The 16964-nt window shown below is 41.9% G+C and overlaps 1 protein-coding gene across 3 annotated transcripts in view; it reads right to left on the reverse strand.

Annotated features, from left to right (window-relative positions):
• Positions 1–16964, reverse strand: part of CCT6B (chaperonin containing TCP1 subunit 6B) — a 57269-nt gene that overhangs the window by 38843 nt on the left and 1462 nt on the right. The window lies entirely within an intron of this gene.

A 16964-nucleotide genomic window follows, 5' to 3' on the forward strand; every position in this document is an offset into this window, starting at 1 on the left:
AGATGTGGTTGCACATGAGAATCACCTATGAAGCATTAAAATAAATTCAAGTGTCTGAGGCCTTCCCCTTCAATAAATCTGGGATTGGGCCCAGGCAACTGTGTCTTTTAAGCTCCCAGGTTATTCTAATATATGCCAGGGTTAGAGAGTAACTGCCCTAAATCCGGAACCCATTTATGTTTTTCAGGTTTTTCTTTTTCTTTAAATAACACATTCCATAAATTTGCTGTTTCTTGAATGAAGGAAATATTATCTTTTATTTATTTCATCCAGCCTTAAATTTTGTTATTTGGTGGTAAATTAGGGTTCCTTGTTTGCGGGTCCTATCTGTTGTAGAAAGAATATTTAAGTTGTCTTTCCAGCAGTAACAATTGGCTCTTGCTGGTCATTGATAGTTTAAATCACTCCTTCCTTTAGAGATTGAGGTACTCAAATAGGAAAAGGGAATTAGCAGTGTTCTGGAGTAGAAATGCATACAGCATATTCAAATAAAAGTCAGCAATAATAATAATAGCTAAGACCTATATATTTCTTAGTATGGGCTAGGCATGGTTCTAAGTGCTTTACATATATTAACTCAATCTGGTTTCCCTAAATTCCTTTTTTATGGGGAGGAATACCAAGAGATAAGGTTTGAAAAGCCTTGAATGCTAAGTGAAAATTTTCAGTGAAATTCATATGAAAATGGAGGTTTTAAGCGAAGAACTACATCTGCAAAGAAATATCATGGGACATTATTAACAGTATATAGAATGGAATGAACACAGAGGGTAGAAGGAAGCTAGGAGCTATTTGAAAACTATATTTTCAAAAGCAAGGTGACAAGACTGATTAGCTGTGGATTGGAAGAAAAGGAATAGAGGGGAAAGCATTTCATAGGAATAGCTAAATTTTTTTTGTTGTTTGGTTTTTTTTTGTTTGTTTGTTTTGAGACGGAGTCTCGCTCTGTCGCCCAGGCTGGAGTGCAGTGGCGGGAACTCGGCTCACTGCAAGCTCCACCTCCCAGGTTCACGCCATTCTCCTGCTTCAGCCTTGCGAGTAGCCAGGACTACAGGCATCCGCCACCACGCCAAGCTAATTTTTTATATTTTTTAGTAGAGACGGGGTTTCACCGTGTTAGCCAGGATGTTCTCAATCTCCTGACCTCGCCCACCTCGGCCTCCCAAAGGGCTGGGATTACAGGCGTGAGCCACCACACCTGGCCAGAATAGCTAAATTTTAGTGACTAGAAGTGGAAGAAGAAAAACAGGAGGGATAAATATGGGATTCAAGATTTTGTTTGTATTTAGTGTCACTGCCTAAAAGGAGTTGTCTAACACTTACTGAACAGTTGCTGTGTACCACAAATTATTATTAATAATTGCCCTGCTGCCTTGGGCAGTCTTCCTCCTTGAGCTGCTAGCTGATCAGTGATAGCAGTTTCTATTTGATGAGACACGGCTTGCTTGCCTCAAATGTGTGAACCCAGTGTTACTCAGAATTTTCCCTTCATTCATCACTATTACTCTAGCAAGAAAGTACAAATATGGGTTTGAATGGTGGGCCCAGTACTCCCTTGGCCAACAATCTAGTGGAATACTGTCCACTAAAGATAAAATGTGACTGGGTGTGGTGGCTCATGCCTATAATCCTAGCACTTTGGGAATCCGAGGCAGGTGGATCACTTGAACTCAGAAGTTCAAGACCAGCCTGGGCAACATGGCAAAACTCCATCTCTACAAAAAATACAAACAAATTATCCGGGTATGGTGGCATTCACCTGTAGTACCAGCTGCTTGGGATGCTGAGGTGGGAGGATCACCTGTGCCAGGGGAGGTGGAGGTTGCAGTGAGCTGTGATTGTGCCACTGCACTCCCACATGGGTGACAGAGTGTGACCCTGTCTCAAAAAGTAAAAAAAATATAATGCAAGCCATACATAAATTTTACATTTTCTAGTAGCCAAAGTAAAAAGAAGTGAAAGTAGTTTTAATGTGTTTTATTTCATCTATGTCCAGAATATTAATGTTCCAATATGTAATTAATATTTAAAAATTGATTATTTTTACTACATTTTTGAAATCTAGGTGTATCTAACAGCACATCTCAGTTTAGACTGGCCACATTTCAAGTACTCAATAGCCATATGTGACTAGTGGCTACTATAAAGAACAGCATAGAGCTAAAGAGTAAGGTATCCAGGTGAAAAGATAAACATGCTCAGGAGGTAGTGAGCATCCAATTTAACTAGAGCAGAGGGTTCACTCCTGGCAACAGTGGGAATTATGATTGAAAAGGTACATTAGGAACATGTGGAGGACCTTGAATGCCAAGCTCTAAGGAATTTGAACTTTCTAAGTTAACAATTTATCCTTGTAGATTGAGTCCTTAATTGTAACACAGTCAAAGAAGTGCTTAAGAAGTGCCAGGTGTGTGTTACTACTCATGTGAACCCCCATTGGGCTTTCAGGAAGGCCAAAAAGCCCTCAAAATCTGATTCCCTATGCTCTATATTCCAGAGCAGTAGAAATGGGGCCCTGACCATAATCAGTGCTCAATGAGTCCTTGTTGAATTTGAGGTCAGCGTAAGCAGCTATAGTAGCTAGTGCATCTTTCTGATCCACTTATACATTGGAAAGCTCCATTATTATACCTTCTCTGAGCTAAGTCAAATAGGTTTTGGCATTTGACTGAATACCATCATTGTTCCTAAATTGTAAGAATTGGTCCCAAGAACTCCTTCCAGTCACTTCTCTTTTTAGAATGCCCCCTAATTCAGCCGTCATCACAATATAGAAGTGTAAAGGCTATAAAGGTATCCTCTCACCCAACTTCACTTATCAATTTAAATCAATACCCCTAACTTGGAAGAAGAAAAAAAACTGCTGATCCAACTAGCCTTCAAATATATATGTGTCCAGTGCCTTAAAATTTTCATTTATTGATGGAAGTAATGACTGCTTTTTACACACCAGGGGACAAAATAGGCTGTGGAATTAAAATTGCAGAAGAAAATGTAATTTAGGCCTAAAATCTTTAATAGTAACAATCACTAGATTAGTGTGTAGTAATGCAAGAACCATGGAACAGAAGACCTGCATTCAAGTTTCCACTCTAGTTTTTAATGGTTAATGAGCTTGGCCAAGTCATGTCTCTGAGCCTTAGTTTGCTCCACTATAAAATGAAGATATGTAATTCCTCACAGGGGTATGGTGAGAGTCCAGCAAGACATGGACTCATTCTGATGAACACAGAATGGAGGGTCTTAATGGAAATAGTGTATTTCCTGTCAAGCACCAATTGGCTAGCTGTTTGGCTAGATGTTGTGCCGGGGGTTTGAGTAAATATTCATAGGAATGATGACTAGATAGATAACCTTAGATTGCTTTTTCAAACTAATAGTCTATTAGCCTGTATAATACCAGGAGTATAGAAGATTTAAATTTGAACAAGGGCTGGGCTGGGTAGCTCACGCCTATAATCCCAGCACTTTGGGAGACCGAGGCAGGCGGATCACCTGAGGTCAGGAGTTTGAGACCAGCCTGGCCAACATATAGTGAAACCCCATCTCTACTAAAAATAAGTAAATAAATGAATACAAAAATTAGCTGGGCGTGGCAGTGCATGCCTGTAGTCCCAGCTACTTGGGAAGCCGAGATGGGAGAATCGCTTGAACCCGGGAGTCAGAGGTTGCAGTGAGCTGAGATCACACCAGTGCACCCCAGCCTGGGCGACAAAGCAAGACTTTGTCTCTCAAAAGAAAAAAAAAAGTTTGAACAGGGGAAAAAAAAATCCCAGAACTCCTCGCATTCAATTTTATATCTACATTTCCTCCCTCAGTGATCTGATCCCTTCCTATGGGTTTAAATATCACCTATGTAGTGAAGATTCCCAATTTATATCTCCAACCTTGGCCTTCCACCTAAGCTTCTGGCTTGGCTAAGTACCTACCTAACATCCCACTTCAAGGTTTAGTAGGTGTCCAAAATATAATAACTCTCAAACAGAGCTTTGATTTTCTTCTCAAACCTGTTCTCAGGTTTACTGAGAACTTGTCTCAGTAAACTTTACTGAGTAAATTTTACTGAGACTTGTCTCAGTAAATGGCACCACTAGCCACCCAGATGCTCAAGACAAACTCTGGGGGCCATCATTCATTCTCTTTCCTTTCCCTCAAATCTAATGCACTAGTTAAGTCCTGTCCATTCCACCTCTAAAATATGCCTAAAATCTGTCCACTTCTTTCTCCACTGGCCCTAGCCACCAACATCTCATTCATTGTTGCCTATCTCCCTACCCTCATCACAATCTATTCTCACAAAGTAGTCAGAATGATCTTAAAATTTTAGATCAAGTCACTCTATCATTTAAAACCATTCATTATATGCTTCCATCACACTGCGGGGTCGGGGGTGGGGAAGAAATCCAAGCCCTTATTAAGCCCACATGGTACCCAGGGATTGCTAATTCAAATGTCTACTACTTACAAACTGATGACAGTAAGCCCCATTAAAGTGGCGTGGAAGGGGACAGGAGAGCATAACTGCTGTATGTTGAAAGCAATTGTTATTCAGGAATAATGGCCTGGCATAGTGACATGGCCATTTTGTTTTTTTTGTTTTTTGTGGTTTTTTTTTTTTTTTTTGAGACAGAGTCTCGCTCTGTCGTGCCGTGGCGGAATCTCAGCTCACTGCAACCTCCACCTCCCAGGTTCATGCCATTCTGCCTTAGCCTCCTGAGTAGCTGCGACTACAGGCGCCTGCCACCATGCCTGGCTAATTTTTTTGTATTTTTAGTAGAGACAGGGTTTCACCATGTTAACCAGGATGGTCTCATCTCCTGACCTTGTGATCCACTTTCCTTGGCCTCCCAAAGTGCTGGGATTACAGGCGTGAGCCACCACACCCGGCCCAAATTTTTTTTTTTTTTTTAACTTAAGAGAAATTGTAAGTCAGGATTGTTTTTTAGTGAAATATCAAAAACACTGTGGGCTGAGTGTGATCTGTGGGCCCCCACCTTGTGACATACCTCTCTGACTTCATCTACTACACATTTCCCCTTAATTCTCTATGTCCCAGTTCACTGGCTAGCTTTCTAGCCCTCAGATGTGACATCTCAGGGCTTGTGCCCTTGTGGTTTTCTCTGCTTGGAATGTGACTTCAGATAGCATGGCAGTCTTCTCAATCAGTCAGTTCTCAGCTCTAAAGTCCCTTTCTCAGATGGCATAAACAGCCACCCATCACTCGCAATACTTTATGAATTCACTAAACTTATCACTATCTTAAGTTAGCTTGTTTATTTGTATCTAAGTTAACATCTCTCCCCACTAGAATGTAAACTCCATGAGAGCAGGGATCTTGTCTGTCTTAGCTGCAACCTAAAATAATGTCAGACACATAATAGGGCTCGGTAAACACCTGTTGAATGAATACCACCCACATAGCTGGAAGTTGCTTGGGAAAGTGGCAGAAAGATCAAGCTGACTACAGAAATCAGAACCAGCATAAAAGCCAGTTAGCAGCTTGAACAGAGGGCTGAGGTACTTTTTTCCAACTATGTGTCTTCCTTACTTCTCTGGCACATGAAGCCTTTACCTATTCTGAGCACACAACAGGGCAAGGAGGTATACACAACAGCCTCTAGGGTGCAATGGGCCACCTTCACAGTTAGCTGACAGGAATTCCTCATGGCACCAAATAGGCAAAGAGGGACCTCCATATGTCAGCGGGAGCTCTTGGGCAGCCTTGATACCAGAAGGAAGAAAGTTACTCAGTGGCAGGGCAAGATCACAAAGCCAACAAGCACTCACCAACCCCCAGCCACGCTCAGCCCTCACCATTTCATTTGGCTCACCCCTTGTCTCTTGGCAGTCAAAACCTTTCAGAGTGCATCTATGCACTCAGCCATCCTTCACTGTAAGTACCCCCAGTCTCTCAGAGGAGGAAACCAGCTCCATCTGGCTGTACCTCCATTTTGCTAGCAGCATTTGTTGAGCTTCAAGCACACTGGGAAGCCAAGAATCATCTTTAGGGGAATAAGGAGGACCACACGAAGTGATTGATGATGGTAGTGTTTGTTGTTTTCATTGTTGTGTATTGTTTGTTTGCTTGTTGTTTTGCCAAGCGTAGTTACACGGTAGTATCAATCAAGCCAGCTGATCGGGTTATTAATAATAGCTACCATTGACTGGATACCTACCATATGGGTGGTACTATGCTAGGGTTTGGTATACACCATGTCACATCCTCACAACCCTGTAAAGTTTATGAAATCTTCATTTTACAGATGAGGAAGCTGAGGCTCTGAAGTGAAACAGCTTACTCAAGGCAACAATCCCAAAGCCCTTGTTCTTCCCACTATTACACTGCATCATTATTATTTAATATTAATATATACTTGCATAGAGTATTTTTTACTCACCAACTGATATGGTTTGGCTGTGTCCCCATCCAAATCTCATCTTGAATTCCCACGTGTTGTGGGAGGCACCCAGTGGGAGGTAACTGAATCAAGGGGGCAAGTCTTTCCTGTGCTATTCTCGTGATACTGAATAAGTCTCAGGAGAGCTGATGGTTTTAAAGAGAGGAGTTCCTCTACACAAGTTCTGTCTCTGCCTGCTGCCGTTTACGTAAGACGTGACTTGCTCCTCCTTGTCTTCCACCATGATTGTGAGGCCTCCCCAGCCATGTGGAACTGTAAGTCCATTAAACCTCTCTTTAGTAAATTGCCCAGTCTCGGGTATGTTTTTATCAGCAGCATGAGAACAGACTAATACACCAAACTTTACATCCGTTTTTTTTAATCTCACCACCCCCCACCAAAAGTGAAACAACTATTATCACTCCATTTTAGATGTCTAATGACTTGTCCAAGGTCACTCAGTAAGTTAATCACTAAGACTAGATGTAACTTGATTTCCTAGTCAAATATATTTTCTATATTTAATAATAAAATGTGCAAAACATGACAGGATCCCCAAAATAGCAAGAATTAAGATGAGGGAAGTTTGCTGTCAAGGTTAAAGGAGTTCAGTGCTTTTCACAATCCCTTGCTAGGCTGGGAAGTCCTCTTTGTTGCAGGGTGTTATCCTCAGATTTTCTCCACACACTCCCACAATGCTCTGCCTTACCCCATTTTGCCAGCAATAAAGCGTGTACTCCTTAGTGGTCTCTGATGGGAGGAAGAATGATGATTTCAGTTCTCAGAAATCCCAATGGGAAACAACAGTTACAAAGTGCCCTGTGATCCACCGCTTTTTGACAAGGTGACCTTGGGCAAGTTACTTCACTCTTAGTTTCCTCAACTATTAATATAATCCAAGGAGAGTAATAGTTCCTGTCTCCTAAGATTAAATGAGTTAAACGCATGTCAATGCTTTTAGTATAGCACCTGAGCCATATAGTAAGCACTCACTAAGTGTTGCCTGTTATTATTGTACTGTATGGTGTCTGTATTCTAGGAGACTGCCCTTCCTCCATGTGACCATCCGCAGAGGGTATCTGAGGGAAAATGCTTTTGCTCTTTTGGGGATAATTTAGAAGTAGAAGAGGCACTGGATTAAGTAGAGTTATTTCCCAAGGTGGCTTAGACCCACTTGCTTCCATTCACTCCCTCTCATTTGTATATTTGACATTTATTGAGAACCTACTCTATGAGAGTTCCTAGGGATTCAAAGATGAATAAAATGTGGCCCTGAACAAAGGGATCTCAGTCTAGATCAGGGCTTTTCAACCCCATCACTATTTTTGTTTGTTTGATTGGTTGGTTGGTTGTTTTTCTGAGACAAGGTCTCGCTCTGACGCCCAGGCTGGAGTGCAGTGGTGTGATCATAGCTCACCTCAGCCTTGAACTCCCAGGCTCAAGTGATCCTCCTGCCTTAGCTTCCTGAGAAGCTAGGACTACAGGCATGAGCCACCACACTCAGCTATTTTTTCCCCCTTTTTTTGGTAGGGACAGTGTCTCCCTGTTACCAAGGCTGGTCTTGAACTTCTGTACTCAAGTGATCCTCCTGTCTCAGCCTCCCAAAGTGCTGGGATTACAAGCATGAGCCACCGCACCAGGCTTCCCTCTACACTATTGACATTTGGGACTGGATAATTATTTGGGCTGGGGTCTGTCCTGTGCATCATAGGATGTTTGGCAGCATCCCTGACCTCTACCCACTAAATGCCAGTGGCACTGTCACAACCCCATCACCTCATCGTGTTAGCTAAGAGTAGCCCCCAGTTGAGATCTACTGGTCTGTTTACAACTAACTATAATATAATATGATAAAATATGTTTGTGCAAAGTGTTGAGTGGGCAGTGTGTCGGAGGAGCAACTGACTGTTGGGAGGAGGGTTCAGAAAGCCTTCTGAGGAGGCAAAATTTGCACTCAGCATTGAAGGATGAGAAAGACTGTGCCAAGCAGTGAAGGACGGAATGAGTATTGTGGACTAAGGTTAACAGTGGCACACAGACATGGAAAGTATGCAGTGCTGGGGAAACTGTCGCCTCAAGTACATGGAAGGATGTGGTAGAAATAGGACAGGAAGTCCACTGGTACTAGATTTAGAAAGAACCTTGCGTGTGATCCTAAGCAATTTAGACTCCAGCCTGAAAGCAGAAATCCAGCGTGGGAAGGAAGAGAAAAAAGCACATTCGTTTCTTGGAAAGACTTACCATCCTCAACTGGGAAAAGATAGAGATGATGAACAAAAATGAAAAATTCCTTCTTTTAATCTGGATTTTCTTTCCAGTTATGGATTGGCTCTTCAGCCCACAGCTTCTATACTCCTCAAAATAAGAGGGAAGAAAAACTAGAGAAGCCCTCCTATTTTAGAACACAAGATTCACTCAAGAAAAAGACTCAATTTTACTCCTCCAAATAGTCCTTGAAGCTACTTGAAAACCTCTCATAGCAGAAACTGATATATTCTTTTGGTTGATGTCTTTTTATTTTAATTTTCAAAAAGTTTAGGAAATAGAAGCGCACAGGGAAGTACAGAAAATAATATAACAAACATCCTGTACCCATTACCCAAAAATTTCTTTAAGAAATAGAAAAGTACAGAACACAGCTAAAACCCAAGTTAAAGAGAGTTTAGGTTTTAGATAGATACTTGGGCAGGAGGACACCTGGCTAACATTTGCAGCATCAGACATCAGTGTGCAGGTTCTGGATGAAGGGCTGTCTCACCTACTCTGTCCAAATGGGCCCATTTCAAAGACAATGGTTCCCTAACCCAACTATATCCAATGCCCTATGCTGACCTACTCAAGGAGATTCTAGGTCAGTGGGGCTAGGTTGGGGCATCGGAAACAGTATGTTAAACAAATTCTTCACGTAGTTCTGCAGTGGCAAAAACCAATGCTTGAAGCAATAACATAACCTGTCAACCTATTCATCTGTTGATAACAGATCCTGCCTGACAAGTTTACTGTGAAGATTAAATGCATACACACAAATTGCTTAGTACTGGCATATAAGAAGCCCTCAATAATACTTATTAACGGTAATCAGTGTTCACTGAGTACTTCTTTAGTGTACACTATGGTACAAGGGTCTGCAAGGAATTCAAAGGTATATATCAACCTCTCCCTGAAGGCAGAGTCTGAGTTTATCTTATTCACTCAATGCCCTGCACAAAGAAGACACTCAAACAATACTTATTGAATAAATGAGTGAAAAAGTGGCCCTGATCTTCAAGGAAATTACAATCTGGTTGTATTATAAATAGTATATAAGAAACTGGGCAGGGGCCAGGTGCAGTGGTTCACACCTGTAACGTCAGCACTTTGGGAGGCTGAGGTGGGACAATCACTTGAAGCCAGGAGTTCAAGATCAGCCTGGGCAACATGGCGAGAGGCCATCTCTACATAAAAATTAGCCGGGTGTAGTGGTGCACTCCCAGCACTTTGAGAGGCCGAAGCCTTTGAGAGGAGAAGCAGATGGATCACCTGAGCTCAGGAGTTCCAAACCAGCCAAGGTAATATGGTGAAACCGCGTCTCTATGAAAAATATAAAAAAGTCAGTTTTGGTGGCGTGCGCCTGTGGGTCCCAGGTACTTGGGAGACTGAGGTGAGAGGATCGTTTGAGCCTGGGAAGTGGAGGTTGCAGTGAGTCGAGATGGCACCACTGCACTCCAGCAAGACTGCATCTCCAAGAAAAAAAAAAAGAAAAGAAATTGGGTGGGATCAAAATATTAAACTACTGGTTATACGCGGTGTAAAGAGGGCTAATCAAAAGTCTAGGGTCTGAGTCCCACTTTGCCACCAATTAGCTGTGATATCTACCTGGTCAGTTTGCTCCCTGAGCCTTAGTTTTATCCTCTTGGAGTATTAGGCTATGTCTGGGTACTAAGGACCCTCCCAAGAGGATCCATCACCAAGACCAAGACAGGAGCTGTAGGCAGGGGAGGTGGCAGCATGGGTGGTCAGGAATGCTTCAAGAGGGCTAAAGTGGCACATCTAGAGAAGGAAAGAAAAGGGGTAGACGCTCTCCCCATATACAGGAATGGCAGGAGGAACAAGAGAGGTAAAGTGTTCAGCCCAGTCTTCAACCTCTGCCACTGCACCAAAGCTAAAAAACCAACTATCATCAAAACTACCTTATCAACCAGCCCCAGAGCCCTGTAAAGGAGAACTTAAGTCTACCTCCCAAATAGGCTCATCTCTTCATAAAATATATTTTCCTTTGAAAATTATTAACTTGTCTCCTGAAAAACATAACCACCAGGACTTCACACTAGAAAACCCAACCCAGGAGTTCAAGGAAGATGGTGGCAACTTTGAGTTTTCCTCACACCACATCTGTGACCTCAACCCTCTCTTCTTAACCCCGTCCCAGAACCTCTCTGTCATGGATCAGCTACTCCCAAAGGCAAGTATGACTCCTCTCAGCTCTGGCCTTTCTCAACCTGACAGCTGTAGCACAACATATTCAAAGGAGAGGCCAAGAAACCCCCCTGGTTAAGAACCAACCTCCGCAGCCTTTATTGAGAATGAAGAACGATGAGCTGATTTGAATTATTATATCTTTCTACAGCTGTTCCCTTTTAAATATTTATCCTGGCAAATACCACCACCGTTTTTTACAACTTATTTTAATTGTGTGACTATTAAGCAAACCAACCCATAAAATCAGCTCTTGCTGCTGGGATTTATGTGATTCATAGACCACAGCTTATTAAAAAAGAGAACCCACAGAGAACAGACTAGCCTCACAAGTGCCCCTCACTATCTCTAGGAAGGTGTCAAGCCTTTTCCCGATTCTTGCCTGTGGCTCCCAAGCTACCACAGTTAGTAGCATAGAGCATGAACAGAATCTACCCATTTCCTTATGGCTCTTTTTCTTTGTAACAATTCTGATGAGTCTTAACTGGAAGTCAGGGATAGAACAGTGTTAAAGGAGATAGTCAAAACTCTTAAGAGGCTCACAAACAGGATAGATGCCCTAGAGGATTTACAGTCAAGGTCTGTGGAAAGAACTTAATTGAGGACTTTGAATAGCTAGGAACAAGCATGAGATAGCCTGATTATTCACCACCCAACTTAGTTCTTGTTTGGATCATAAAACTGCTTTGAGACTCCATAAAAGCTCTTCACCAAAAATGCGCATGCACACAAATGTTTATATAAAATTTCAGGAAATTCAAGGACACCCCTGAGCCCATCCACAGTTCCCCTAGGGGTCTATAAGCCTCAGTTATTTCTTACTATCACTGTTACCACCCAAGCTGCCTTCATATCTCCCCTAGATTATTACCATAGCTACCTGACTCATCTCCCAACTTCTCTGCACAACAACCAGAGTGATAGTGAGCCTGTTAAAGCTTAAGTTAGATCACATGACTTCTCTACTCAGTACAATCCACTAGCTTCCCTTCTCACCTGGAATAAAAGCCAATGTCTTTGCAATGTCTTACAAGACCCTACAAGATCTGTCTCCCTGCTCTTCTCAACCTTAACTCCAGCTGCTCTAGCCACATGGATCTCCTTGCTATCATCCTAAATGGACAGTCACATTTTTGGCCTCCAGGCCTTTATCTAATGCTACCTCTACCCTCAATCTGCATGAGGCTGACTCATTTCTTCAAATCTTTTCTCAGTTGTTACTTGTCAGTGAGGCCTTTCTGACCTCTATTTAAAACTGCCGCCCTGCCCCTGCCCCTCATGTCCCACCCTCCTCTGCTTTCTTCTTCTCCATGGCACCCACTCACTTCTTACACCTTATGCATTTTACTTCCCTGTTTGTTATTGATCTCCCACACTAGTTTGCTCCATGAGGGCTGGATTTTTATCTGCTTTGTTTTGCTACTGTATTACACTCCTGGAAATGTGCCTGATGCAGAGTAGGCACTCAATAAATACTTGACTGACCAATCAATGACTGAGTGGTTACACTCTGTAATGGTATGAATGTATCCAGGCTTGGTAGTGCAGGAGAATGTACATTTATTGAAATGCCTCTAAGTGCCAAGCAGTTTGCAAGTTGACATCAGTCATCTCATTTAATTGGCACCTACAATCCCAAGAGTTATTTTTATCCTCATTTCACCACCAACCCAAAAATGAAATACTTAAGCATAAATCTAATACAATATGTACAAGAGGTATATGAGGAAAACTACAAAACTCTAATAAAAGAAATCAAAGACAAACTAATCAATAAATATTCCATGTTCATGGATACAAATACTCAATATTGTCAAGATGTCAGTTCTTTCCAGTGTAATCTGTATATTCAATACAATCTCAATCAAAATTCCAGTAAGTTAGTTTGTGGATATTGGCTTTAGAAACTGATTCTAAAGCTTATGTGAAAAAGCAAAAGATTCAGAATAGCCAATGCAATATTAGAGGAAGAGAACAAAGTTGGAGGACTGACATTATCTAAGTTGAGACTTGCTATAAAGCAACAGGAATCAGGACAGTGTGGTACTGGTCAAAGAAAACACAAATAGACCAATGGACCGGAATACACAGCCCACAGACAGACTCACATAAATATAGTCAATGATTTTGACAAATGACCAAAAGCAATACAAATGAGAAAAGTCTTTTCAAAAATGGTGTTAGATCAACAAGGGATCCATATGGCAAAAATTGAATCTAGACAGATCTTACACCCTTCACAGAAATAAACTCAAAATTGATCCGGGATCTAAATGTAAAACTATCCCCATTTCATGGTGAAAACTGAGACCCGGAAAGTTAAGAAAATAGATGAAAGTTACAGACAGCTGGTAGTGGAACATAATTCAAACCTGTCTGTGCGAATCCAAAGCCCTGCTCTTCCCACCACACTTTGCCTCATTCTCCTTGGTAGAGCAGTTCCCACTTTTCTTTTTTTTTTTGAGACAGGAGTCTCACTCTGTCTCCCAGGCTGGAGTGCAGTGGCGTGATCTCGGCTCATTGCAACCTCCGCCTCCCAGGTACAAGCGATTCTTCTGCCTCAGCCTCCTGAGTAGCTAGGATTACAGGTGCATGCCACCACCTGGCTAATTTTTGTATTTTTAGTAGAGATAGGCTTTCACCATGTTGGTCAGACTGGTCTCGAACTCCTGACCTTGTGATCCGCCCACCTCGGCCTCCCAAAGTGCTGGGATTACAGGCGTGAGCCACCACACCCAGCCAGTTCCCACTTTTCTAAAGAAATGCAACTGCCAGCTTTCGTACCTAGTTCCATTTCTTTTGTACCTAGTTCTATTTCACAGCAGGGGACCTGAATCAGAGAGAATCAGGGGGTTCAGGGAGCTCTCATCAAGCAAAAATCATTTAGAGCCTGAGTCTTTGCAAGTTTATATCAAATATTGTTATGATATAATAAACATCCTTCTAAGGGATCTTATCACTTCCAGAGTTTTATTCATTCATTCCATTCTCTCATGAGTTTCATTCATTATTCACAAATATTTGTTGAGTATCTACTATGTGCCCAGCACTGTTCTAGGCACTGAGCGTATGGCACAGATGCCACCCTCTACATGTAGGTTTGAAATCTAAGGCAGTGCACTCTAACAGAAATATAGTGTAAGCCAAACATGCAGTTTTATATTTTCTAGTCACCACATTTTCAAAAAAGTAAAAATAAACAGGTGAGATGAACTTTAATATATTTTATTTGACATAACATATCCAAAAAAAATCATTTCAATAAATAACATAAAGATAGGATAGTCATGAGTCGTTTAACAACAGGATACCTTCTGAGAAATGCATCATAAAGTGATTTTGTGATGGGAATATCATAGTGTACTTACAAAACCTAAATGATATGGCTGACTATATACCTAAGCTATATGGTATAGCCTATTGCTCCTAGGCTATAAACCCATACAGCATGTTACTATACTGAATGCTGTAGGCAACTGTAACACAATGGTAAGTATTTGTGTCTCTAAACATAAGCAAAGTACAGCGTGCACACACACACACACACACACACACACACACACAAAGGTATAAAAGAAAATGGTCCGAGGTGGGTGGATCACCTGAGGTTGGGAGTTTGAGACCAGCCTGACCAACATGGAGAAACCCCGTCTCTACTAAACATACAAAATTAGCAGGGCGTGGTGGTGCATGTCTGTAATCCCAGCTACTGGGGAGGCTGAGGCAGGAGAATCGCTTGAACCTGGGAAGCAGAGGTTGTGGTGAGCTGTGATCACGCCATTGCACTCCAGTCTGGGCAACAAGACTGAAACTCCGTCTCAAAAAAAAAAAAAAAAAAAGAAAAGAAAATGGTACACCACACCACATAGGGCACTTACCATGAATGAAGCTTACAGGACTAGAAGTTGCTCTGGGTGGGTCAGTGAGTGAGTGGTGTGTGAATATGAAGGCCTAGCACATTATTCTGCCTTACTCTGGACTTTATAAAGTGTACACTTAGGCAACAATAAATTTACTTTAAAAATTTCTTCTTTTTTCAATAATAAATTAACCTTAGCTTACTGTTTACTTTTTTACTTTATAAGCTTTTTAATTTTTCTTTCTTTTTTTTTTGTTTTTTTTCTTTGAGACAGTCTCACTCTGTCGCCCAGGCTGCAGTGCAGTGGCGTAATCTCAGTTCACTGCAACCTCTGCCTCCCAGGTTCAAGAGATTCTCCTGCCTCAGCCTCCTGAGTAGCTAGGATTACAGGCGCATGCCACCATGCCTGACTAATTTTTGTATTTTTAGTAGAGATGGAGTTTCGCCATGTTGGCCAGGCTGCTCTCGAACTCTTGACCTCAGGTGATCCACCCGCCTCGGCCTTCCAAAGTGCTGGGATTACAGGTGTGAGCCACTGCGATGGGCCCTGTTTGTGTTTTAAACTAAAGGTTATTACAAAAGAATCAAGTATTTTAAAAATTAAAAAGCTTAGCTGGGCACGGTGGCTCACGCCTGTAATCCCAGCACTTTGGGAGGCTGAGGCGGGCAGATCACCTGAGGTCAGGAGTTCAAGACCAGCTTGGCCAACATGGCGAAACCCCGTCTCTACTAACAGTATAAAAAAATTATCCGGGCGTGGTGGTGGGCACCTGTCATCCCAGCTACTTGTGAGGCTGAGGCAGGAGAATCACTTGAACCTGGGAGGCAGAGGATGCAGTGGACTGAGATCGTGCCATTGCACTCCAGCCTGGGTGACAAGAGCGAAACTCCATCTCAAAAAAAATAAATAAATAAAACCACACACACAAACAGCACAGTTGTATAAAAATATTTTTCTTTTTTTAAATAAATATTTTTATTTCTTATAAATATGTTGCCCAGGGTGGTTTTGAACTCCTCCTGCCTCAGCCTCCCAAAGTGCTAGGATTAGAGATGTGAGCCACTGTGCCCAGCCAATATTTTTGCTTTATATCCTTATTCTATAAGCTTTTTCCTATTAAAAAAAATTCCTTTTACTTTTAAAACTTTTTTGTTAACAAGACACAAACACACACATTAGCCTAGTAAGCCTACACAGGGTCAGGATCATCAATATCACCATCCTCCACCTCTATATCTTGTCCTACTGGAAGGCCTTCAGGGGCAATGTCACACGTGGAGCTGTCATCTCCTATGATAACAACACCTTCTTCTGGAATACCTCCTAAAGAACCTACCTGATGCTGTTTTACAGTTAGCTTTTTTTTTTTAATAAGTAGTAGTATACTCTAAAATAACAATAAGGCTGGGCATAGTGTTTCATGCCTGTCATCTCAGCACTTTGGGAGGCCGAGGCAGGCAGATCACTTGAGGTCAGGAGTTCGAGACCAGCCTGGCCAACATGGTGAAACCCCGTCTCTACTAAAAATACAAAAATTAGCCGGGAGTGGTGGTGGGTGCCTGTAATTCCAGCTACTCAGGAGGCTGAGGGAGGAGAATTGCTTGAGCCTAGGAGGCAGAGGTTGCAGTGAGCCGAAATCCTGCCATTGCACTCCAGCCTGGGCAACAAGAACAAAACTCTGTCGCAAAAAAAAAAAAAAAAAAAAATTATTAGCCCGTCGTGGTGGCAAGGGCCTGTAATCCCAGCTACTCGGGAGGCTGAGGCAGGAGAATCACTTGAACCCAGGAGGCGGAGGTTGCAGTGAGCTGAGATCGTGGCACTGCACTCCAGCCTGGGCGACACAGTGAGACTCTGTCTCAAAAATAAATAAATTAATTAATTTAATTTAATGACAATAAAAGGTATAGTATACTAAATATATAAACCAGCAACATAGTCCTTTATTATCATTATCAAGTATTATATACTGTACATAATAGTGTGTGCTATGCTTTTATACAACTGGCAATGCAGTAGGTTCGTTTCCACCAGCATCTCCACAAACACGTGAGTAATGTGCTGTCACTATATGATAGGGATTTTTCAGCTCCATTATAATCTTATGGGACCACCCTCATATATTTGGTCCATTGTTGGCCTAAATGTCATTATGTGGTACATATTATTAATGAGATATTTTACGTTTTTTAGTATAAATTTTTTGGTGTGTATTTTCTTCACTTATAGCACATCTCAATTCCATGCAACATTC

This window comes from Pongo pygmaeus, chromosome 19 (genome assembly GCF_028885625.2).
Source record: "Pongo pygmaeus isolate AG05252 chromosome 19, NHGRI_mPonPyg2-v2.0_pri, whole genome shotgun sequence".
Classification (NCBI taxonomy): domain Eukaryota; kingdom Metazoa; phylum Chordata; class Mammalia; order Primates; family Hominidae; genus Pongo; species Pongo pygmaeus.